Source organism: Lepidochelys kempii, chromosome 27 (genome assembly GCF_965140285.1).
Source record: "Lepidochelys kempii isolate rLepKem1 chromosome 27, rLepKem1.hap1, whole genome shotgun sequence".
NCBI lineage: Eukaryota > Metazoa > Chordata > Testudines > Cheloniidae > Lepidochelys > Lepidochelys kempii.
The window spans coordinates 2,708,475-2,714,474 of record NC_136406.1 but is presented as its reverse complement, the minus strand read 5'-3'; positions in this window follow the sequence as shown (position 1 = coordinate 2,714,474).

The following is a 6,000-nucleotide window of genomic DNA, read 5'->3' as shown; positions in this document are numbered from 1 at the left end:
AAGACACCCCAAACTGTACCAAACTGATCAGAGAAAAGGCTTGCAGAGAGCAGTGAAGGGCATTGGGAGACACACCTAGACCCCTCCTGACAAGGGTGACAAGATTAAGATATCTCTATTAGCATACAGAGACAACTCCCCTAGCCTCATCTGCATTAAAGATGGGACAGGGAGACATCTCCATTTGCATTCAGAATGGAGAACAGAGAACCGCACTGAACTCTGGGACGAGAAAAGCAGGGAAGCACTGCATCATGGGGGACCTCTGTTCCAGATGTTAATGAACCTACACCTGCACACACCCAGCTCAGCAGTTATCAGACCAATTCTAGTAATGAATCCTTGATTGATATCCAAAATACGGAAGCAGCCTCGTTGCCTTGTGAGCTTCCTGGAAGAAAACACCACCCATAGCCAGGAGTGATCAGCTCCTACTGTCTAGCCTAAAGAAAACCCTTGAGTAATCAGTTTACCTATAATCAAATCTAGTGTTCTCCCTTGAACCATTGTTGTTTCTCTACAAAAAGCCCTACCTATGTTCAAGTAAGGGTTCTGATGCATGGACCCAAACTCAGCATCAATTCTACTGGGACTCTGTTGGGATAGGTAAGGGTTAAAGCAGAAAACTGGGAAACTGCTGGTGAACAGAGATGGCACTGGGGAGTAAAAGGCACAGGCAAGCACCGCTTCTGTGCTTGATAAAGTGCAGCGTCTTTCTGTGTTTAATAGATTTAGGGCTACCTCTCTTCCCTCCCTTCTCCTGGTTAAGGGTTTGATAAGGTTACAGCTGCCTAAGGAAGGTGGGGATCAAAAGGAGGCCTTCTTGGGTAACGTAGTGTTATCTCCCGCTCCCTTTGTTTCTCAGCTGCACAGGTGAGTTTGGGGTCATGGCCCCTTTCCCCCTTCCCTGCAAACTGCTGATCCAAGGAATCCATGACTGCAAATATAGCAAAGAAGTGTCTCTTCAAAGTAAAACTTATGAGTAGAATATGCTAAGGAGGTAAATAGTAATTGGGGCGGGGATGATTATATTCAGTATACGGTTATCAATATTCATTGTATGGGCGTTCATATTACTCCATAAGGGTTTTGGGGGTTGTCAGGGTTTCCTCCCCACTCTGAACTCTGGGGTACAGATGTGGGGACCCGCATGAAAGACCCCCTAAGCTTATTTCTACCAGCTTAGGTTAAAAACTTCCCTAAGGCACAAATCCTTTCCTTGTCCTTGGACAGTATTGCTGCTATCACCAAGTGAGTTAGACAAAGATTCAGGAAAAGGACCACTTGGAGTTCCTATTTCCCCAAAATATCTCCCCCAAGCCCCTTCACCCCCTTTCCTGGGGAGGCTTGAGAATAATATACCAACCAATAGGTTAACCAAGTGAGCACAGACCAAACCCTTGGGTTTTTAGGACACTAAAAGCCAATCGGGTTCTTAAAGGAAGAATTTTATTATTAAAAAAAAAGTAAAAGAAGCACCTCTGTAAAATCAGGATGGAAGGTAATTTTACAGGATAATAAGATTTAAAACACACAGGATTCCCCTCTAGGCTCAACTTCAAAGTTACAGAAACAGGAAAAAACCTACCTCTTAGCATAGGGAAAATTCACAAGCTAAAACAAAAAATAATCTAACACATTTCCTTGCTTTCCTTACAATTTTTGTAATCTTACATGCTTATTTCAGGTAGGGTTTTAGGAGATGTTTTTTTCTGCCCTGGTCCCTCTCTGTCTGAGAGAGAACAACAAAGAGAAGCACAAACAAAACCTCCCACCACAGATTTGAAAGGATCTTCTTCCCTTATTGGTCCTTTTGGTCAGGTGCCAACCAGGTTATTTGAGCTTCTTAACCCCTTACAGGTAAAGGAGGGATTTTATGTTACCCTTAGCTGTATGTTTATGACAGGGGTGTTGTAATAAATGTAGGAATTTACATACTAATATAGATAAAAAGAGTATGATGCAACTAATCCAGGGCTTACTGGACAATTGGGTCCAGGGGAACAAGTATCGCAATAAAGAAGCCCATCTACTCAAATCTGCCTCTGAGTCAGCCTGTTCTTCTTCCAACAGACTCCATCTCCTGACTGATCGTGCTGGGGGCTCTGCCTGTCTCCTCCCCTCAGGACCCTGAGCTACCACCATCACCTGGGAACCCCGACCAGTTCAAGCTCCATGGAGTGGGTGAGATCCCTCTCTCTTCTCTCTCTCTGTTTTCTTTTCTACCTCGGGTATTAACCTTTAATAATGTAACTGTTATGTTGGTTTAGGCTCTCCTTGGGTAGTTATCACTATTATTCAATAAATAACTTTTATGGTTAAGCTGGTTGCTTCTCTCTCTGAACTTTACTCTTTTGTGTTTTTAGCTTCCCCCATTTACTCTGCAGCAACGCTTCTCTTACCTAAGCTAAAGATCCCTGCAGCGCCCAAAATACCGTGGGGTTTGCTCATCCAGTGGGTTACGACCCGTACAATTGTGATGTGAAAGTGGGGACAGGGACGTGTTAAACCTGTGGCATATAAGGGGGTCAGCTTCAGAGTGCTGATTGACCCGGTCCGCTCAGACTTGCTCTGTTAGTGTGTGTGTGTGTGTGCGTATTCATCTGGCTCTAGAGCTGGAGGAACCCAGTCCTGGGGAACCGAGGTCCGGCAGGACAGCTCCACTGGGAGGGGACTTGCAGAAGGAAGGAGTAGAGCTCCATATGAACACACAAGTGACATAAGCAGTACATGAATAGAATACCGAACCCCCCGCCCCGAAGAGTAACCCTAATAAATGAGCATACCCCAAAGTAACAGGCAAATCTGGTAACACTGTGTTCCAGTGTATGGTCGTATATTAAACTCCCGCTACACCCACAAACTAAGTTCCCTCTAAGCTGTGCAGCAGGCTATAAAGGGCCGCACAGCCACAGGGGCTTGGAGAGGAGAGAGGTAGGGGGTGGGCGGCGACTGGGGAGGGAGCAAGTTAGGGCATGCAGGGCTGTTGTGGGCCTCCCCACCCCCTGGAGAGCTGTGCTGCCAGCGGGAAGAGAGCTGGGGGAGTCCTCTAGCCCCAGCCCCGGGGCAGCCCTCACCCCAAACTCTTCATCCCTGGCCCCACCCCCAAGCCCGCATCCCCAGCTGGAGCCCTCACCCCTCCCACTCCAATGCTCTGCCCCAGCCCATGAGCCCTGTCCCGCACCCTGAACCTCTCATCCCCAGCCCCATCCCAGAGCCCTCAGCCCCACACCCCAACCCTCTGCCCCAGCCCTGAGCCCCCTCCCACAACCCAAACCTCTCTTCCTGGCCCACCTCAGAGCCCACACCCCCAGCCAGAGCCCTCACCCCCTGACTTTGCCAAATAGGGAGTAGCTGGTTGAGAATTTGAAAGTGGAAGGCAGCTTGGGTGAAAGTGATCAGAGTTCATGATGCTAAGGAATGGTAGAAGGGAAAACAGCAGATTAAAGATAATGGATTTCAAGAAGGCAGACTTTCACAAACTCAGGGAGTTAGTAGGTAAGATCCCATGGGAAGTAAGTCTAAGGGACAAAACAGTTCAAGAGAGTTGGCAGTTTTTCAAAGAGACCTTTTTAAGGGCACAAGAGCAAACTATCTCACTGTGTAGAAGAGATAGGAAGTTTGGCAAGAGACCACCCTGGCTTAATACAGAGCTCTTCAATGATCTGAAAAAACAAACAAACAAGAGTCCTACAAAAAGTGGAAACTAGGTCAAATTACAAAGGATGAATATAAAAAATCAACACAAGCATGTATGGACAAAATCAGAAAGGCCAAGGCACACAAGGAGATTAAAAAATAAAAGGAGGACTTGTGGCACTTTAGAGAATAACAAATTTATTTGAGCATAAACGTTCGTGAGCTAGAGCTATGCATCCAATGAAGTGAGCTGTAGCTCATGAAAGCTTATGCTCAGATAAATTGGTTAGTCTCTAAGGTGCCACAAGTCCTCCTTTTCTTTTTGCAAATACAGACTAACACGGCTGCTACTCTGAAAGGAGATTAAACTAGCTTGAGACATAAAGGGTAACAAGAAAACATTCAAATAAATAGAAGCAAGAGGAAGACCAAGGACATGGCAGGCCCATCGCTCCGTGAGGGAGGAAAGGCAATAACAGAAAATATGGAAATGGCAAAAAGTGCTAAATGCCATTTTTGTTTCAGTTTTCACCAAAAAGGTTAGTACTGATTGGACATCTAACACAGTGACCACCAGTGAAAATGAGGTAGGACGTGAGGCTAAAATAGGGAAAGAACAAGTTAAAAATTAATTAGGGCAAGTCTACATGTAACAGTCGGGGATTGGACTAGGTGGCCTCCTGAGGTCCCTTCCAACCCCGATATTCTAGGATTCTATGAAAATGCTGCATTGGCGAGCTGTGCCTCTGCAGTGCTTTAATGAAGATGCTCTAAGGCAATGGAAGAGAGCTTTCCCATCGGCAGAGTTAATCCACCTCCCTGAGAGGTGGTAACTATGTCAGCGGGAGAAGCTCTCCTGTCGTCATAGCACTATCTACACGGGGGGTTAGGTCAGTATAACTAGGTCGCTCAGGGAGGGGGATTTTTAACACCCCTCAGTGACGTAGTTATATCGATAAAGGTCTGTCAGGCAGACCAGACCTTAGACAAGTTAGATGTCTTCTAGTTGGCAGGGCCTGATGAAATACATCCTAGAACTGTGCCGGCAGTGCAGTGAGCTGAGGCTGCGGGGGGAGAGGGAACAGCAGGGGAGGGGCCGGGGGCGAGCCTCCCAGGCTAGGAGCTCAGGGACCGGGCAGGAGGGTCCTGCAGGCTGGATGTGGCCCGCAGGCCATAGTTTGTCCACCTCTGAGCTAGATGGAGCTGCTAGAAGGTGGGTGCATAACTGGTTGGAAAACTATTCCTAGAAAGTAGTTATCAATGGTTCACAGTCAAGCTGGAAGAGCATATTGAGTGGGGTCCCGCAGGGATCAGTCCTGGGTCTGGTTCTACTCAATATCTTCATCAATAATTTGGATAATGGCATAGAGAGTACATTTATAAAGTTTGTGGACGATACCAAACTGGGAGGGGTTGCAAGTGCTTTGGAGGATAGGATTAAAATTCAAAATGATCTGGACAAACTGGAGAAATGGTCTGAAGTAAATAGGATGAAATTCAATACAGACAAATACAAAGGACTCCACTTAGGAAGGAACCATCAGTTGCACACATACAAAATGGGAAATGACTGCCTAGGAAGGCGTGCTGTGCAGAAACGGATCTGGAAGTCATAGTGGATCACAAGCTAACTGAGTCAACAGTGTACCTCTGGTGCATAAAAAGTAAACATCACTCTGGGATGCATCAGCAGGCATGCTGTAAGCAAGACATGAAAAGTAATTCTTCTGCTTTACTCTGCACTGACAAGGCCTCAACAATTTCAGGAAAGATGTGGACACACTGGAGAATATCTGGTGGAGAGCACCATGAATGATTAAAGGTCTAGAAAACATGACCTAGGAGGAAAGGGTTTGTTTAGTCTGGAGAAGAGAAGACTGAGAGGGGACATAACAGTTTTCAAGTACCTAAAAAGTTGTAACAAGGAGAGGAGAGTGAAAAATTGCTCTCCTTAACTTCTGAGGCTAGGACAAGAAGCAATGGGCTTAAATTGCAGCAAAGGAGTTTAGGTTGGACATTAGGAAAAACTTCCTGTCAGGGTGGTTAAGCGCTGGAATAAATGGCCTAGGGAGGTTGTGGAATCTCCATCATGGGAGACTTTTAAGAGCAGGTTAGGAGCAGGTTAGACAAACACCTGCCAGGATGGTCTAGATCAGGGGTCGGCAACCTTTCAGAAGTGGTGTGCTGAGTCTTCATTTATTCACTTTCATTTAAGGTTTCACGTGCCAGTCATACATTGTAACGTTTTTTAGAAGGTCTCTCTCTATAAGTCTATATATTATAACACTAAACTATTGTTGTTTGTAAAGTAAACAAGGTTTTCAAAATGTTTAAGAAGCTTCATTTAAAATTAAATTAAAA